Genomic DNA, 19,662 nt, shown 5'->3' on the forward strand with positions numbered 1-19,662 from the left:
GGCAATTTAACTATGGGGGTTGGGGGGAATATTCTAAAATTGATGTAATGATTATAGAATCTCATTGATATGATTGATTGAAATATTGTATTGAATGATATATAAATTATGTTCCAAAAAAATTTTTTTAAATGAAAATGTTCAAAGAACAAGAATATAGTCACCATTTTATTTTTGCCTCCTAAATCTCAACATGGCACCACTTAATGGCACTTAATTATCTTCTGGAGCGCTAGCTTCAACATGCTCTGGGAAATGCAGTTTTTAGCTTACTACCCTCGGGAGGTTAAAACCCACTGACACTGGTTCAATTCCAACTCAGTGATCCCATAGGATTGAGTAGAAGTGCTTCTTTGGGTTTTCAAAACTGCATCTTTACTGTTGCAGACAGCCACATCTCTCTTCTGAGGCAAGGCTCGCTACCCTGGGGCTCTTTTCTGTAGTTTAGACACAACCAATTGGAGGTTGCTTAGGATGCCTTTCTGTATGTGACCCCATCTTTCTCTCAGTCTTCTTGTCTTGCACCATGAGATTCAGACCTATCATCCTCACCGTCGCTTTCAGTTCTTGCTCCTTCTCATGCTAGCACCTATTGCCAGGGCTTGCTCAGTAGTCTCCTTATTTAGCTCCCTGAGCTATAGTCTTGACTTCTTTAAACTCATCCTTACTAGACAAAACAAATCCAAAAATAAATCCTTGCATTGTGTTCCTTCCTTTTTCAAAAACCTTTTGTAGCTGTTCTTTGCATTCAGAAGAGAAAATAGACTGCTTAGTTTGACTTTCAGGACCTCCATGATCAGAGTGTAATCGACCATTGTAATGCAGTGAACTACTTTATATGGTCTTTAATTATAGTCTTTGTAACTCCCACCAAATGACTGATAGGACTATGCAGATGTGAGGTGCTTGTGATTCATCCAGGGAATTAGATAGCTTACTTATAATAAATAAGTCACCCTTGTGGGTATGACCCTGTAAATAAAGTTTATGGAACCATATGTGGGGATTAGTCAATTTTGCCAACTGGTGAATCTTAAAACAAGCCATTCCAGAGTGGGAAGGAACCAGGAGTGGAGGATCCTTTGAGCCTAGGATCTCTATGCTGAGAATCTCCTTGAGCTAGGAGACAGAGCATTATGATACTGGATACGGCAGGGATGTGAAAAATGGCAAGACACAGCCACAGAGGAATGGCAGCAGAACGGGCAGCAGGCCCATGAGACTGGATGGAGACAGAGTAGACCCATGGAGTGAGAAAGCTGAGCACCTTCAGCTGGGAGGCTTGCTGGCGGAGTGGACGCTGTGGTGGAGCTAGGTTTGCTGACTCCCCAAGGTAGAACTGAGTGCCTTTGCACTGAGCCTTCCTGGTAGAGTGGGGCACCTTTGCACACTTATCAGCAGACCGAAAACAAATTGTAACACTTGCCTGAGTGGAGCAGAGGCCAAGGACCAAAAGGAGTGTGAGAGGCAGAGGGTCACAGAGAGGTGTGTTTGAGAGCGTGGCTGGGAAGAGGTTGTCCATATCAACGAACTGTATTCTGAGTCATTTCTGCTCTTGAATTGTAACCTATTATTTCCCAAATAATTTCATAAATAAAAACAAACAAAAATAATTCCATAAATATATTATTTGTGACCACCACTTATCTTCAGTTTGTCCTACTGTGGTGACTTGTGTGTTGCTATGATGCTGGAAGCGATGTCACTGGTGTTTCAGATACCGTGGGGTCTCCCAAAGTGAACCGGCTTCAGTGGAACTTCCGCACTAGGAATAGACCTTGAAGAAGGAATAAGCTGTCCATGCAGGGGAATTAGCCTCTGAAAACCTTAAGAGCAGCCTAGAAACATTGTCAAAAATTAAAGGTCAAGTGAATAGATGCCAATCATTGCCAGACATATTGCCAGAAGATGAGCCCCTCATCTCAGAAGACACTCAAAATATGACTGAGGAAGAGCTGTCTTCTCAAAATAGAGTTGGCCACAAGGATGAGAGTGGAGTAAGGCCGATGGGAGTAAAGCCTTCAGGACCTTCATCTGTTGATGGGGCATACCTCAAAATTGGAAGAAACGCTGTGAAAATCTAATAGTCGGAATGTACGAAGTATGAATCTAGGAAAATTGGAAGTAGTCAAAAATGAAATAGAATATATAAAGATGGATGTCCTAGACATTAGGGAACTGAAATGGACTGATCTTGGTCATTTTGAATCAGAAAATATTTTTCCCCAACACCCTTATTTTTATTTTAGAATTTCTCTCTCTCCCTCTCTTAATTATAAAATCATTATTTTCTATGCTGGGATTGACACAGTCAAGAGGAATGGCTTTGCATTCATTGTCACAAAGGACTTCTCAAGATATATTTTGAAGTACAATGCAGTCTGTAATTGGAATATATCTATTTGCCTTCAAGGAAGTACAGTCAGTACAACTATTATTCAGATATAAGCAACAACCACTGAAGCTGACACTCAGAAAACAAACAAACAAACTCACTGCCATCAGTTCATAGCGACCTATAGGACAGAGTAGAACTGCTCCTGTGGGTTTCTGAGACTGGAACTGTTGACAGTAAGCCCTTTCTTTCTTGGTCAGAGAGGCTGGTGATTTCAAATTACTGACCTTGCTGGTTTTGCCTTCTATCTGCAAGGTCAGTTAGTGATGGAGAAATTGAAGAATTCTACCAACATCTTCAGTATGAGACTGATCAAAGATGCAATCAAGCTGCATTGATAATTATTGGCGACTGGAATGCAAAAGTTGGAAACAAGGAGCAGTAGTTGAAAAATAGGGTCTTGTTGATAGAAACTAAGCTGGAGATAGCATGATAGAATTTTGCAAGACCAACCACTTGTTCATAGCAAATACCTTTTTGCCCCTTTTACTTACAGGACAACTTAACTATTTGCTTTGAGAAAACTAATGCTCTGTTTTGTGGATTTAATAATAGAAGGGGCCCTCGGATGGAAACCCCTGGGGTTGAGTTCCTTGTCCCTGGTTGCCAGGCTGGGTATACTCCATGTCTATACCACTGCATTGTCATTTGCGTAAGTGTGGGTTGTGAAATAGTCATGGAATTTGCCTGTGGTTTCTTGCTGGAGAGGAGGAAGAAGAAAGCATTTGGAATAAATCTTACAAGCAAATTAGTAAGGTCCTTGGGCCTTGAAGATATTATACAACAGAGTTCCAAGATTTTTAGTTTGTCTGCCTTCTTCGTGCCCTCTTTTTGCAGGGTGGGTTCAGTAGCCACACTCGGTGTCACTCAGTATGTTAACTCACAATGTCACCCCTCCTGGAGGGCTAGGCCAGCCAGTGAACCACCTGCTAGAGGAGCCTCTTCCCTATCCCCCCTCCCAGGTGACCATAGTTACATTATTGAGGGAAAGGGGATACTGGACTAAAGTGGCATCACCGCTTTGGTGGCCTACTCTCCCTCTGAAGCCTCAGCCTGTCTGCTAGCCCTGGGGGTGACTATTGAGGGGTGTGGTGATCCCACTGTGTGTGTGTGTGTGTGTGTAGAAAGGCAGCAATTAGGTATTTGCTGTAGGCCAGAGGTTCTCACGGGGTCTGGTTTCAGTAGCCGTTGAGCCTCCTAAAAATAATTGATGACACCCCCCACCAACAGTTTTGTATTTTAAGGATTATACCTATCATGATTTATCTTTTTAAAAGCCCAAACTGAGGAATCTAAAAATGATAATTCAGTTGAAATAGAAAAAGCAAATTCATTACATGCTAATAAGAATGGAATATTTTTAAATGAAAATACCCATTTTTCAAATAAAATGTTAACACAATGGGTGATATTTTATAAATCTCTTTAATGTGTAGTTTAATGGAAGCTAAATTTTCCTATTGGCTTCTCATTTTAATCTATGGCAACATATTGTTTGGTTGAAGCATATATAATGAAGCACTAGGTGTTTTAATCGCTTCTTCAGGTACTTGCGAGAAGCACCAATGGCGCACTGGTGAAGTGCTACCCAGTGCTGCTCAACGGGACAGTGGCCAAGTGCTGCTGACTATAAGCTGGTGGCCTTCAATCCACTAGCCGCCCCATGGGAGGAAGATGTAGCCGTCTGCTTCTCTTAAAGTTGTTATTAGGTGCCATCGAGTACGCGGGAACTCACAGTGGCCCGGTACAACAAACAAAACACCACTTGACTCAGCGCCATCCTCACAATTGTTACTGTTTGACCCATTGTTACAGTTCACTGAGGGCCTTCCGCTTTCTTGCTGCACTGTCGCTTTATGAAGCACGATGTCCTTCTTCGGGGACCAGTCTCTCTGACAACATGCCCATCCTTGCCTCTAAGGAATATTCTGGTGGCACTTGTTCCAAAACAGATTTGTTTGCTCTTTTGGCAACCAGTGACCAGTCCAGTATGCTTTATTATCACCATAATTCAAACTGTGGCAATTCTTCGGTCTTTTATTCAATAGCCGACTGTCACGTATATTTGAGGCGATATAAAAGACCATGGCTTGGGTCAGGCAGACATTTGTCCTCAAAGTAGCATCCTTGCTTTTCAACACTTTAAAGAGGTCTTCTGCAGCAGATATACTCAATGCAATGTGTCGGTTATCTCTTGGCTGCTGCTTCCATGAGCATTGTTTGTGAATCCAAGCAAGACAAAATCCTTAACAACTTCAAGTTTTTTTCCCATTTATAATGGTGTACCCTATTGGAGCAGTTGTGAGAATTTTGGTCTTCCTTATATTGAGCTGTAATCCCTACTGAAAGCTATAATTCTTGATCTTCAACAGCAAGTATCTCAAGCCCTCCTTGCTTTAAGCAAGCAAGGTTGTGTTATCTGCATATCATAGGTTGTTAATAAGCCTTCTTCCAATCCCGATACCTCATTCTTTTTCATATAATCTTGCTTCTGTGATTATTTGCTCAGCATATATATTGAACAAGTATGGTGAGAGGATACAACCCTGATACACTCCTTTCCTTATTTTAAATCATGCATCAGTCCCTTGTTCTTGCTGTGCAACTGCCTCTTGATCTGTGTACAGATTCCACACGAGCACAATGAAGTGGTCTGGGATTCCCATTCTTCTCAAGGCCATCCATAGTTTGTCCACACAGTCAAATGCCTTGGCATAATCAATAAAACACAAGTAAGCATCTTTCTGGTACTCTCTCCTCTGAGCCAAGATCCACCTGATATCAGAAATATCTCTTGTTCCATGCCCTCTTCTGAATCCAACCTGAGCTTCTAGAAGTATCTTTACAATATACAACTGCAATTGTTGTTGAGTGGATCTTCAGCATATTTTACTTGCATGTAATAGTAATGATTTTATTCTATCATTTGTGCCTTCTATTGGGTCATTTTTCATTGGAACAGATACTAATATGGATCACTTCCAGTTAGTTGGCTAAGTAGTGGTTGGTCTTCCAAATTTCCTGACATAGACAAGTGAGTGTTTCCTGTGGTACAGCAGTTTGATGAAACATATAAATTGATATTCTTTCAATTCCTGGAGTCTTGTTTTTGGCCAATGCTTTCAGTGCTTCCTTGCAAATCTAGGAAATTCTTCTATGCCCTATAGGGGTGTATGAGTCAGAATAGACTCAGTGACTGTGGGTTTTGTTTGGGTTTAGGCATTTGTGGATATTCTTGGATCTTACACTAAAAATGCACAAGTGATATTTTCTTAAGTGTTAATAGCAATGTGGAAACTGAAACTATGTTAATGCACTTCTCTGTTCTGTCATACTAAACCTGCTGATGCTTAGTGTTCTGAGTAGATCTCCAACTCATGCATGACTTTGTAACATCATGCTTTGTAACAATTTGCTTCAAATTAAACAGATCTCTCAAAGCTTGGCACCTCCCATTATATAAAATGAAAAAAAATCCCTTAATATGACTGGATCTGTAAACACCCCCCCCACCCCCCATCCCTGGGCCTGTTGTGCAATGCCCTCACCCCCCCTCCCCCTGGACAGGTCACAGGAGGCCTGCCTGAGGTCCTAAGGGCATATTTTCTCTCTCTCCTCTTTGCGAAAGTCACACGTGTTGTGCATGTGTAACTGTGCAGAACAGGGAGAGGGGATCTGTAAAGTCTTTAAGTAATTTAAAACTATCACAGTTAAGGTGGTACATCCAAATTTTTAAAAATTTAATTTGGATCAAAAACATTAATTTTTATCTTTGGTAGTAAGTATTGCAGATTATTTTCCTTGAAGTGAAAGGTGTCCCTTGAAGCGACAGATTCACTTCATTAATATTTGAGAAAATGTCTGTCAGCTGACCACATCTGACTAACCAATCATAGCTTGCCAGCCAATGACTTTTTCAAGTGAAAGTGGTATGAAAGAAGTGGCTAGTTATGTCTACCACTCAAATAATTGCACAAGGCCTTTTTTTTGGAGACATACCGTGTTACTCCTTTATTTAGCAAAAATGCTTTATGTAGACATCCCATTTCATCACACAGGATGTTGAAACAACTGCTTAAGATCTGACATTTAGTAAAATTTAAAAACTTTTAAATAATATATAACAGTTTCTTAAATGATAGTGAAACTAATCTTTCTTTTTAAATTGTGAACGTGTGGGAGTAAAGAATATAGTGGCTAGTGAGTGAAGTTTTGTGCCCGGGGTCTAAACTTCTACTAAGCCACCTGTGGTTCTACTCATTGTTCCATTTGAACTATCAGACCAAATGCCAACCCATGGAGACAAGCCAAAAAAAATGTAACTGTGAGATACTTGATCTTGACTGTCTCTCACTGAACGACTGTACTAGACCAACTAGGAAGACCTGAACAGTTAAAAATTCCTTGAAATTCCTGTTACTGTAGATTGTCTTATATTTTAGAGGCACATGGGACATCTTTTTCTTTTGGAGGGAGAGGCCCTAGAACTTAGTGTGTGCTGACTGCTACAGAGAGCTGTGTGGGAATAACTGTTACCACCATAGCACGATCTGTTTAGTACATTTATGAAGAAAACCTTAAAAAAATAACCTATTTGAGGTTAACATGGGAAAATGCATTTCCGTCAATTAGCCTATTTACAAGCCTTTGATCATTTCATGTGTTTGTATAATTTTTTTTAATTTTAGAAGGTAATATTCTTAATCCTTGAATCATTGACAAATCTCCCAGATATAACATGCCATCAACAATGTCTGGACTTGGGGCAGTAATTAACTGGTCATGTAACAGGAGAATCCCAATTTTCCAGTTTCTTGCTTTTCTTTCTATTTATTTTTAGCTTCTTGGGTGGTTGGGGCACATGACTGAAACAATTATTACATTTACTCCAGAGTTTGTCTTTTCTATTAAAAAAAAAAAAGTCCATCTCAGTGCCTCACTGTGAAGAGTAGGAGGTTGTGTAACTGGAGTCTCCTCTTAACTGTTCTTTATTGTTCACGAAGACTGACGCCTTTGTGTTTGAGCTTGGCACACCGAAACAGTTTTAATTTAACCAGCCAGCTCTTTTAATAGATCAATTCTCTATTGTGTGTTGAATTTGGTACCCTCCCAGTTGGCTCTCTAAACCAGGGACTTCTTTGGGGAAGTGAACCTGGTGTTAAAGAGGTTTAGTTATTTTGGGTCCGATTGGTAGTTTGATCCCAGGCTGCTTATTAATAACCATTAAAGAGGGAGGTACCTGGTGTGGCTGAGGAGCTGCTATGATCGTACGTTCCCAGACTTATTGCTTTAACTTTTCAGAAAAAAAACCCTGCTCAGGTCCCCCTTGATCTTTATTAACTTTTGTACTACAGCCCATAATCTGGGATAAAGTTTAGCCTCCTTGGATTGTTCCAGGATCCCCGTCAGGGGGTGGCTCACTTTGGGAAAAACTGTGTAGATGCTCTGCTAGGTGTTGTATATACCCTCATTAAATCTATGATCAGACCCTTCTCCACCTCCGTTTTGTGACCATTGGCCTAGTCATTATCGCATCTTTCCTGGACTCGTTTCTTCTGTAAATTTTTTATGTACATTTTTTCTTGTGAATTAAGTGGGGATTTACATTTCAACTTATCGTGTTTGTGTTCAACAATTTAAACAACTTAAAGGTACCAATAGTCTGCGTGTCATCCCTCCCCGAGTTTGAATTCTCCTCTTCCCCTTGGAGACTATCATCTTACTCTTTACCCTAGCAACACCTGTCTCCCCTCTAGTCTCTTCCCTGCCACCCTGGTCATCATCCAGGTCAGTTTCTTTTGGTTTGATAAAACATTTATCTTGATTTTCTGTTTTATAAAAACGGTCTCATCCACTGTATGTCCTCTTGTGATTGACTCCGTCCACTGAGTTTAATGTTCTGCAAATCCGTCTACGTCATGAGATGCTTTTCACCGTTTTCACCATTGTTTTACGCATGACATTCCAATGCGTATGTATGCACCAAAGTTTATTTATCCATTCTTCCACTGAAGGGCATTTTGGTGTTTCCTAGCTTCTTGCTATTGTGACTAGCTCAGCCATGAACGTGGCTCATATGTCTGTAAGTACTACGCCTCCTATTTCTTTAGGGTATATACCAAGTAGAGGGGTTGCTAGATCATACGACGTTTCTATTCCCAGTCATTTAAGAAAGCGCTCTGTTGCATTCAGTAGTGGTGGTACAGTTTTACAGTCCTACCAGCAATGTATGAGGGTTGGAATTTCACTCAATCTTTATTTTCTGGTTTTTGAACTTTGCTATCAGTGCTGGTCACTGTGAACCAGCTGAGTTTGTTTTTTTTTAATTGGTTTTACCAATGCTGACTCATATCAACTCCCTATGGGTTTCTGAGCGTGTAACTGTTGATGGGAGCAGAAAGCCCAGTCTTTTTCCCACAGAGCTTCTGGTGGTGGTTTTGAACTGCTGACCAGGTAGATTGCAGCCCAAGTCTAACCCCCACACCACCAGGGCTCCTGGCTTCGTCGCTGGTATGAGGTGTTAATCATTGTTTTGACCCACATCTATTGAATAGCTAGTAATTGTGGGCATTTGTTTATATTTGTTGACCACCTGGATGTCTTCTTTGATGAATTGTTTATCCCAACTTCCCATTTTTGGATGGCATTTATCTTGTTGAGGTATTGTGGGTTTTTTCTATAGATTTTAGAGATTAGTCTTTTGTGTGATATGTCATTGCCAAAATGTTTTTTTCACTAGTTTATGGATTCCCTTTTGATGAAGTATTTTTCTTTTTTTATAGTCATTTGATGTACATAAGTATCTTATTTTTAAATAGATCCTTAATATCTGTTTCATCTGTGTGTGATAATTCTTTATATTTGATATTGTGTTTACGCTTTGTATTAGGGCTCTTAAATGTGTCCCTATTTTTTCATTGATGAATTTTATAGTTCTGGGGTTTATATTTAGGTTTTTGATCAATCTTCAGTTCACTTTTGAATATGAAGTGAGCTGTAGGTCCTGTTTCATTCTTCTGTAGTTGAAATACAGTTTTTCTGGCACCATTTGTTGAAAAGACTTTCTCTTCTTCATGTGAGATATTTTGCCCCTTTATCAAAAAATCATTTGTTTTGAGGTGGATGGGTTTATCTCTGAGTTCTCTCTTTAGTTTCATTGGTCTACATAAGCACTGTACAAGTGCCAGGCGGTTTTGGACTACTCTAGCTGTGTAATTCGTTTTGAGGTTGGCATATGAGAGGCCTCCTACTATCTTCTTCCGATGGAGCACCTTGCTTGTCCTGGGCTTTTTTCCTTCCCACATAAAGTTGATGATGAGCTTCTCAAACTCTTTAAAGAATGATACTGGGGCCGGGGGGTGGGGAGAGCGATACTGGGATCTGGATCAGAATTGTATTAGATTTATAGATTGGTTGGAGTAGTATTGACATTTCACAATGTTAAGTGTTCCTGTCCAAGAACATGGAACATTCTTCCATTTATGGCCACGTCTGTTGAGTTCTTAAAGTAGTGTTTCGTAATTTTCTTTGTACGGCATTCTTTTACTGATTCAGTTTTCCCCCAAAGTATTTCATCTTTTGAGTGGCTATTGTCAACGTTATAGTTTTCTTGATTTCCTTTTCAGAACTCTCTTTGGTTCTGTACAGGAATCCAAAAGATTTTTGGGTGTAGACCTTGTACCCTGCCACATTGCCAAAGCTTTCAATTATTCCTAACAGTTTTCTTATTGGGTTTTGGAGTTTTCTACATATAGAATCATATCATCTGCAAATAGAGGATGTTTTACTACTTCTTTGCCAATTTGGATGCCTCTGATTTATCTTGTTGTGTAATAGCTCTGGCTAAGACTTCTAGCACAATATTGAATAAAGGTGGTGAGGAAAAAATAACCTTGTTATACTTCAAAGAACCAACTTCTTGTTGTTTTTTTCGTATTACTTCTGTTGTTGATTAATTTATTTCTGCTGTAATCATTATTACTTCTTTTAGTGGCTGATATTTTATTTTTTGCTCATTAGAGCTGTTGCTTAATGTGTTGAATTTCTTTTTTTACTTCTTTTTTGGGTGGGTGTGCTTATTGCTCTCTGACGACTGCTTTTGCTATGTCCTGAAAATTCTGTTATTAAAAACATTCTGTTATGCTCTATTTTGTTCTCGTTTATTTCAAAGAATTTATCAATTTAATTTCTTTTTAAAATTTAATTTCTTATGTCTTCAATTACCCAGCACTTTTTAAACAGAGTGCTGTTAAATTTCTACATATTTGAATATTTCCTTGCTTTTCTTATGATTGATTTCTAATTTTATAGCATTATGATCTGGTTTGCAATATCTCAGCGTTTTAAAATTTATTAAGACTTGCTTTGTGGCCTATCCTAGCCTCTATTCTGGAGAATATATGCAGTAGAAAAGCATGTATATTGAACAAATGATGAATGGAGTATTCTGTATATGCCTAAGTGGTCAAGTTGATTAATTGTGGGACCATTCTTCTGTGTCTTTTTGAAGTTTTTTCCCAGGTGTTCTGTCCTTCCTGAGAGTGGTGTCCTGCAGTTTCTTACTATTATTGTAGTGTTATCTTTTTTTTCTTCCACTCTATAAACAGAGCTTGATTAGTGACATTTGAGGGCTTTCACTGAGAGCACTGATGTTATGTAATCATCTCTTTAATCATTACGTAATGGCTCCTTTATCTATCATGATAGATTTTGACTTGGTCTATTTTGTTAGAGATTAATGTTGCCAGTCATGCCTCTTTCTTTGATTATTTTTAGCTTTATACATGTTCTTCCATCTCGTGCTTTTTGTCTTTGTGTCTAAGGCGTGTTGGTGGTAAGCAGCATGTGGATGGGTCCTGTTTTCTCTTTTATTTTACATACATTTAAAATTTTTACATTTCAGGTGATCTGTTTTGCGTTTGACAATTTAAGTTACTTATCTACACCCTCTAAGAGCCTTCCCTACTCCCTCCCCTCCCACTTTGAATACTGTTTTCTCCTTAACCCCAGTTAGCGCCTTTTTACATTCTACTCGGTTGCATTCTGATCTTTCGTCCCCTGCTCCTCTTACCCCTGCTTGGGAAACATCAGAGTCTGGTTCTCTTGGTGTGAAAGCCTTTGTCTTAGTGTTCTCTCTATAACCATAGTCCCATACAATATCTGTCCTTTTATGATTCACTGATTTCACTCAGTATCATGTTTTCCAGGTCCACCCATGCCATGAGACACTGTGTTGTTTCATCATAGTCAGTGATGCATAGGATGTACTGTGTGTGTATGTACACAACTCTCGTTTTCCATTCTTCTGATGAGCATTTAGGTTGTTTCCATCTCTCTATTGTCAGCAGTGTTGTGATGAATCTGAATGTGCACGTATCTGTCTGTGTTGTAGCTCTTGTTTCTTTAGGGTTTAGACCCAGCAAAGGACTCACTATGAGCTGTCTACACCATGTGTTTGAGGTCGTTTCTTAGCACTCTCTGTGGCTGTGCAGTTTTGTTGTCCCGCCAGCATTTTATGAAGGGTCCAGTCTCTTTGTAGCTACTCTTTCCTGTCTTTTTTTTGTTCATATTTCGCTGTCATTGCCAGTCTAAAGTGGCACAACATTGCTGTTTTTATTTACATCTCTTTAATGGCTAATGATCATGAGTATTTCTTCACATGCTTATTGGTCATTTGTATGTCTTCTTTCGTGAACTATCTGTTCATGTCCTTTGCTCATCTTGTAAGTGGATTATTTGACCTTTTTAAAGGTCCTGTTTACTTATGTATTCTGTTACTTTCTGTCTTTTGTCCGGTTCATTTAATCCATTTCATTCGTGTTATTGATATGTAGGAATTTATTGCTGTCATTTTGGTATGTTTTTTTCTTTTGATGTACAGTGTTATTAGTTTCTTTGTTCCTCATAATTTTATGTACTGAGCTCATTTTGTTTGTGGCCTTTTCATGTCTTTTTTTCCCCTTTGCTGTTATTTTACTCTTTACTAGATATTTTTAATGAGTTTTTCTATTTTCTTTGAAAATAGAAATGTTTCTTTATTTCAGGGTCTATCTTGTTCAGTATTCTTTCAGTTTCTTAAATGGTTGTTTTTTATTTCCTTGATGATGTTAGGGAAGTGTTTTCAGTGGTTCTTGGGCCTTTTTTCTCTCTGGATTTTTTGGTTTGTTTCTGCTTGTTTTGGGTATGTTACTTCGGCTCCAATGGGTATGTTACTTCTCGTGATATTTCCCCTTGGATTGGTTTGCTTTTAGTATTGGTTGTTCAGCTTAGGGTTGCTCTAGGATTTGTCGTCAAATGGACTCATCTGATGTTCCATTGCTTCTGTTCTGTTGCTTTATTTTAAAGTGCTGTCAAGTTCCAGGTTCTTAGTATTCATCTTCTAGACTTAGATTTGGAGTTTTTGTATGGTTTCTTTTGTCAGATTGTTCTTTTAATGTGTACCTGAGTTTTTTTCCATACAGTTTTCTGGTTGTGTGTCGGTAGAGAACTTTTTTTTTTCTTTCATAACTTTCTCAATATTTTTCTCCATTTGTTGAATGTATGTGAGAATTGTAAGAGGGTCCTTTGGGTTTGTGCGCTGGTCACTCATTTTAGTTATCTTGCTGCTTCATGCGAACAGAAATGGACTGTTGTCTCCGAGACATTGCGTTAGTTATTATTTTTATTTCTCTTTTTTGATAAAATTGTAATGGAATGAGTACCAGAAATTTCCTGCTCCTTGTACCTGTTGAAGGTGTGGTGGCTGGGTATTGTCAGGCCAGTTGACTACATCAGGTGGAGTGGGAAAAGAGTAATAAAACACTAACACAAAAATGCACACTATAACAAGACAAAGCTACCTTTACCACCACACTTCCCTTCCATTCCCTTCCCCTCCAGTCCCCCTCCCCCACCCACACCCGTTCCCCCCTCCCCCCCCCCCACACACACCTAAGCCAGAACCGCCTGCTTTAATTTTTCTCTGCATACTTGTCACAGGTCACCACAGTAGGAGTGAAGCCTTGGGTGCACCAGGCGGAGAGTTGAGGATCTTTATGGTGAACAGGGGATTGTGGGGAGTTAGGAACAACCCTACCCCTGTTATCCTGTGTCTCTACACTTGTGATATGTCCAAATCCAGACAAACACCAAATTCAAAACCTGAACTGTTTCCTGCCTTTTCTCAACGTACCTTTCTTGAGGCTGATTCCTTTGATCACCACGGGTTGTGAGTGGCAGGAAGGTTCAGCCCCTCGGTGTCTGGGTTATTAAAGAAGGTAAACAGTTCCCCCAAAGGGAAGGCGAGGTAGGGGTGCAAGAAGACTGCAAGAAGGAGTTAGAGAAAAATTTACTTGTGTTGTAGCTGTGAAGTCCCTTAAGCCCAAAGCTGCTGCCGCCCTTGGAATTACGCTGGCACTGAGGTTGGGTTGATAGAGTGTATGTAGCCTTCCTTCCCCTGGTCTAAGCACCCACATATGGGCCTGTATCCCCTCTGGGGCCCAGGGTGCAGTGGAACACCTGGTATGAGTCAGCTTTCCCTGCATTTGTACAGTGGTCCTGTTGGGTCCATCCCACCCTCAGAGCTCACACACTGCCCCAGGAGTGTGGTGGGAAGGGTGCAGTTGCCCCCTCAGTGGACTAGATTGAATCCTAGGGATTGCTCTGTTCATCTGGAGGGTGTAGGGAGCCACGGGGTGGACCCACCTCTCTTACAGTGGCTGCTTCGGGAATTGTTCCTCACCGCTGGGCTTGTGGTTGGGCAGTTGAGAGTTGACTGGGCCCCCTGATCTCTTTGTATGGGCTCCATCCTCAACTTTTAAGCTCACTTCCTTTCCAGTTCTCACGTCTCCAGATAGTCTCCCCATCTCTGTGTTCCCTACGTTCTTTGTTAAAGAGGGTTGTAGCATACCACAGAACTAGAAGTTCTTTTCAGACGCTTGCACCCTCAAACTGATTACCGTGTAGACTTTTTACAGTCTCCCCAGTCCCCCAAGTCATAATGCACACATCCGTTAGATTCACATTTTAAAAATGTGAAGCAAATTGTGTCCCGAGTCTACGTTTTCCAGTGCCTCTGTATTGGAAATAGCAAAATCCTTCTCCATATCTGGCTGACAAGTTCCAACACAACCTGGCTGCTGCCTATCTCTGAGCACTCATCTACCACCCGCCCCTGGCGTGTTCACTGTGTTCCAGCCTTGCTGGCCTTCTTTCAGTCCCTGGAAGTCGCCAGGCTGGTTCTTCCTCGGGGCCTTTCTTTGTACGAGCTGTTCTTCCTGTCTGGAACGATCTCTCTGCAGATCTTGACTCTTAACCTGGCTCATTGTGATTTTTCTTTTACCTAAAATGACATCAGCCAGGGTGACTCCCCTAACCCGCCATGGTGCAGGAGCTGCTCCCATTCTCGTCACTGGCTTTGGTTCGCATTAGGTCACCCAGTGCACTGTGGGCTGTGCTGCTGCACTCAGGTGGGGTTAAAATTTTGACGCCACTACTTTTTGCCTATGTGAGCATGTGATTGAACCTTTCAGACTTTCATCCTTTGCCACTCTAAAACGGAAATGATGTTACAGTCCTCAATTGTAAGAATTAAATAAATTTCTGACAAATTGTCCATGTGTAAGAATTGCTATTAGCACCAGAGTGCTGGAGGCATGCCTGGAGGGATGCCTGGTGGCTTCCCTGGCGGTGGAGCTCCTCCATCTGGTGGTGCTTCATCTGGACCCACCATCGAAGAGGTTGATTAAACCAAGTAGAGAATAGAAACAGCATTGTTCCACATTTAAAAATTGAAGGACCCAAATTTTTGTAGCACATTGACCCAGCAGTAAGGAGTTAAAGCTGCTATAATAAAATTTCTGGGCATTCTCCATACTTGAACATACAGTATGCATAGGGGATATCAAGTCAACATTGCACTTTATTAGTACTGTTACTGTAAGTGGAAGATGCAATGCCTTGAAAATAAAGCTGTATTTAAATTGGCAAAAAAAAAAAGAATTGCTATTAGCATTTTAATGTATTAGTGTTGCTAAATTATTTTATGATGTCTGGATTACTTAGTTGACTATTTGTGTATCACTTAAAAATATAAGCTTTGCATTTATACTGAGGAAACTGGCCCCTTCTATTCGCAACTGTCTCTTTAGCCTAGAACTGTGCCTAGCATGCAGTAGGCATAAATCTGTTTCTGAGGGGAGTTTTAAAGTTTGTGGAAAAATGCCATTTATCTTTTATTCTATTTTCTCCAGACTTTTTTGAAGTCCCTATATTATTAGACATAGAAATAGCTTTATTCTTTAACAAATGGGGTAATCAAGATTCTGAGAAGTAGAGCCATTTGCTGGATGTAGACGGAATCTGGAGTCCAAAGATCCTAGTCTTTCCATGACACCATCATGCATCAGTGTGCATTCCTCTGCTTCAAATTGTGCCATGTTTGAGGCATGGATTTGAGCCCCTTTCGATCTCAATATGACTCTTGACATGGAAACAGCCATTTGTGCAACTATGTGGAGTCAGATCCTAGAGTTAGGTCCAGAGGCAAGTCAGGAAAATGAGATCTAGGCAAACTCATCAAAATCAAGAGCTGGACTAAAAGTCAGTCTGACTCCTGCCTCAGGGTGCGCTGGGGGATGACCTTGGGGGATGGCTGCCTGGGGAGCTTCGTGAGCTCTGACTGCTGATGGAAAGGCTCCCTCAAGTCCTTGTCCCTTGTTTTGGCTCCTGCACTTCTGTCTCCATCTTCCTGTGGGGTGGAGGCAGAAGTTGAAACGCTGAAATGCAGACTCCTGTCTTTTCCACTAATTATGGTTCTTGTGAGTTTCACTAAAGTCTTTGTTTTGTTTGGATGACCTATTAAAACAAGGTAAAAGCAGAGTCAAAATTGCAACCCAATCTGAGTGCAGAACCGCAGTCTACACTGTGATTCACGGGGGGATAAAATCCAGTGATGAGGATGAGTGAAGCGACTGTATCCTGGCTGGTTACGGAAGCTGCAGTACTCAGGTGTCATTTTAGCTAAGGGACAAATCACAAGAAGCCAGGTGAGGAGTGAAAATCTAGAAAACGAAAGGAAAAGACACTGAGTAAAGCTATGGGAACGATGATGGGGAACAGAGGCAAAGATACGAGTTTTGGAGGCTTGGATTTCTGCAGCGCCGCTCTTGGCCTGTGTCTCGGCCCCTTCCTGAACCTCTATAAACGGCACTTGCTTGGTTTGTATCATGGGAATTTGTATGGCAATTAAAAGAGCGAGCGTGCCTAAGGTGCCTAGTGTGCTCTCTCGTCTCCATTTGGGTCACTGACCCTTTCTTTTAAGAAAGCTATGTATCTTCTCCCTAGAAAAATACTCATGTCTCCAAAAGGTTGCACTCAGCTTTGTGGGATTCCTAGATCTTTGAAGCTTGGTTAAGAGCTCCTGTACTGGACCAGTGTCCTCCAGGAAAGACCCTGTATTTTTTTGTTTTCCTCATAACACCGAGGCCAATGAGACATGGTGGCTCCATGGTTTAAGTGTTAGACTGTTACCTGAGAAGCTGACAGCTTCAGCCCACCAGCCACCCTGTAGGAGACAGAGGAGGCAGTTAGCGTCTGTAAAGATTTGTGGCTTTGGAAACCTTCTGAAGCAGTTCTCCTCTGCCTTAGAGTCCATACGAGTTAGACCCAGCTCTCCAGCAGCAGGTGTGGTTTGGGTGGGATCTAGGTGAATGCTTGGCTTCCTGTCATTGTTTATTAATGTTTGCTGAATGAAAGAATTTGATTGATTTCTGGATTTTGTAGTTAGTGACCTGGGGGTTTCCTTTGTCCTGGGACCTTCACAACCTTGTCTGAGCATGCCTGTTGACATTGCATGTGAGAATAAATATGTGAACCTATGATTTTACCTTAGTGCACTGTATGTAGAGATGGACTCATGAAATGTGTGGAAAATATTTTTCCGTTTATATAATGTGTAAGTGTCATGAACCATCTATTGAGGAATGGTGTCTCAGAGACTCAGTCTATTGGCGTGAAAATCACACTGTATGACGTGTGTATGCTTCTTTCCTAAGAGAACCTGTAACGCTTTATAGTTAGAAAGACTTATAGAAATGTTAATTCCTTCAGCTTAGTTAAGTAATTTGTCTGAGGTCACTCAGCTGTGTTAGTGGCAGATCTCATGGCTTAGAACTCTCAGTCTCAAACTCAGGGCCATCAAGTTGAGCCCGGGCGGCATAGTGGTTACAGGTTGGTTGGTGGTTAAAACCGCCAGCCGTTCCTTGGGAGAAAGATGAGACTTTCTACTCCTGTAAAGTGTTAGTCTCAGAAACCCACATGGGGAGTTGGGTTACTATGAGTTGTAATACTTCCCTAAGCAGGTATAACCTGTAGTCAGATCTAGCTCAGTAGGTGAATGTTGAGCCTAAGTGTTAGGTCCTATTAGTAAAACCTTTGTTACAGGATCTTCGTGTTCTTTTCAGGAAAGCCATGTTGCAGAGAGCTGTGCTCAGTTAAATAGTGTGCTTGTTCTCTGGACACTTACACCCTGAAAATGCCTTGAAATCACACAGACAGATGAATGCCTAATGTCAAGCCAATGATAGTTTAGCTGGTAATACTCCCATTTGGTGTCCATGTATGTGAGTTAGCTCTTCAACTAGATTCAGCGCAGAAATTGAGTGTGGATTGGATTGGTTATTCCATGATTCACTCTCAAGGTTGAATACTGTTGTTGTTTTAAACAAAAGAATTGATTTGTGGTTTTCCAGGGATCCCTGACTTGGCTGAAAGAAGGCCAGGCAGACCTGACAAAGGTGTTGGTGGTGATGGGTTCTGTGGGTAGGACCCAGCGTGCTATTAGCTCAAAAGACAGGAGGCTTAAATGCTTTTAGACTTTTACATATTACAATTGCTGGAAATGCTAGATTGGGTGTGACAAATTTAACAGGCAATTGCCAAGAAGGTTTCATGACCAGTCATTGAACAAATAAATGATATTCCTTATGTTAAAAAAACAAAAGCCAACTCAAGAGGAAGAGGATGTACTTGGAAGTAGCATTCATATATTACAGATGTATTTAGCTCTATCAAGATTCTTTCGTTGTGTCATTTAACCCATTCATTCAATTACCTCTGACACAGAAGCACAGCCTATGTAGGAGTGGTGAAGGAGAGGAATTATGATTAATTAGAAACAGTAAAAGAGATTAGGATTTTTCCCTTGCAAGAGTTTATATTATATAGCCTTTGGACAATTCTCAGCCTTAAGTACCAGTGTTAGACCTAAGATTTTTGACATTGTTGTTGCTGATGTATTATTTAAAAAGACAGTAGTGGTTCTGTAGAAGTTCCATCTTCCACGCAGGAGACCTGTGTTCAGTTCTCTGCCCATTATCTCACAGGCACTTGTCTGTCCGTGGAGGTTTGTGTGCTGCCATGATGCTTACCAGGTTTCAGTGGCACGTCCAGGTTAAGATGGACTAGGAAGAAGGCCTGCTAGTCAGTCTGCTTCCAAAATTCAACTAATGAAAGCATAGCACTTCACTTCAATGCTCTATTCACTCAACACAGAATTGTTGAGTGCTTACTGTGTACTGGGATTCGGTGAGACAGCAGGAAATAGATGGATTCGTCTTCTTAGAGGAATTGTTACCGTCTTGGTTTATTGCTGAATTCTAGTAACTAGCATATTGACAGCCACAAAGTAGATGTAAGATGAGTAATTATTGATGGCTTCTACATTCATGGAGCTTACATTCTAGTGGGAAACACAGAGGGAAAAAACTAAATGCAAATCCATAAAGGGGGGATATGATAGTGTCTTGGGAGGAGGGTACTGTTTCTGATAGGTTTCCCAGGATTGGGTCGGTTTGGAAATGGATTGTACGAAGCTGGAAGGAAAGAATGTTTGAGGCATAGAGAGAAAGCTGTGTGGCTGGAGAGAGGTGAATGAGGGCGAGACTTGCTCTGAGATGAAGTTGACAAGGGAGGCGGGACCTGGGTTTTATTCGATATGCAGTGGGAACCCCTTGAAGAAGCTGGTTTTCTTTTTTAAGTGGCTGCCCTGGCTGCTGCGGAGAATATACTATAGGTAAGGGACACGACAAAATTCAGGAGGAGGCTATCGGAGTGTTGTAGTTGAGAGAGAGATGACGGTGGCTTGCTTCAAGAGGCTTAGCAGTGGAGATGGAGAGAAGTGGATAGATTTGGAAGGTGTTTGGAAATAGAGAAAATTGTTAATGGTTTCCGTGGCTTTTGTGAAAAAGAAGTTGATACACACCTCTCTACATTTTTCCTGATGAAGCTCT

At 40.8% G+C, this 19,662-nt stretch overlaps 1 protein-coding gene and 1 pseudogene across 1 annotated transcript in view; one reads left to right on the top strand and one right to left on the bottom strand.

Moving 5' to 3' along the window:
• Positions 1 to 19,662, top strand: part of FTO (FTO alpha-ketoglutarate dependent dioxygenase) — a 451,554-nt gene that overhangs the window by 87,239 nt on the left and 344,653 nt on the right. The gene's annotated exons all lie outside the window — the stretch shown is intronic.
• LOC142432908 (small nucleolar RNA SNORA64/SNORA10 family) lies at positions 5,942 to 6,066 on the bottom strand (annotated as a pseudogene).

The sequence above is a fragment of the Tenrec ecaudatus genome, chromosome 18 (assembly GCF_050624435.1).
Source record: "Tenrec ecaudatus isolate mTenEca1 chromosome 18, mTenEca1.hap1, whole genome shotgun sequence".
In the NCBI taxonomy this organism is placed as follows: Eukaryota; Metazoa; Chordata; class Mammalia; order Afrosoricida; family Tenrecidae; genus Tenrec; species Tenrec ecaudatus.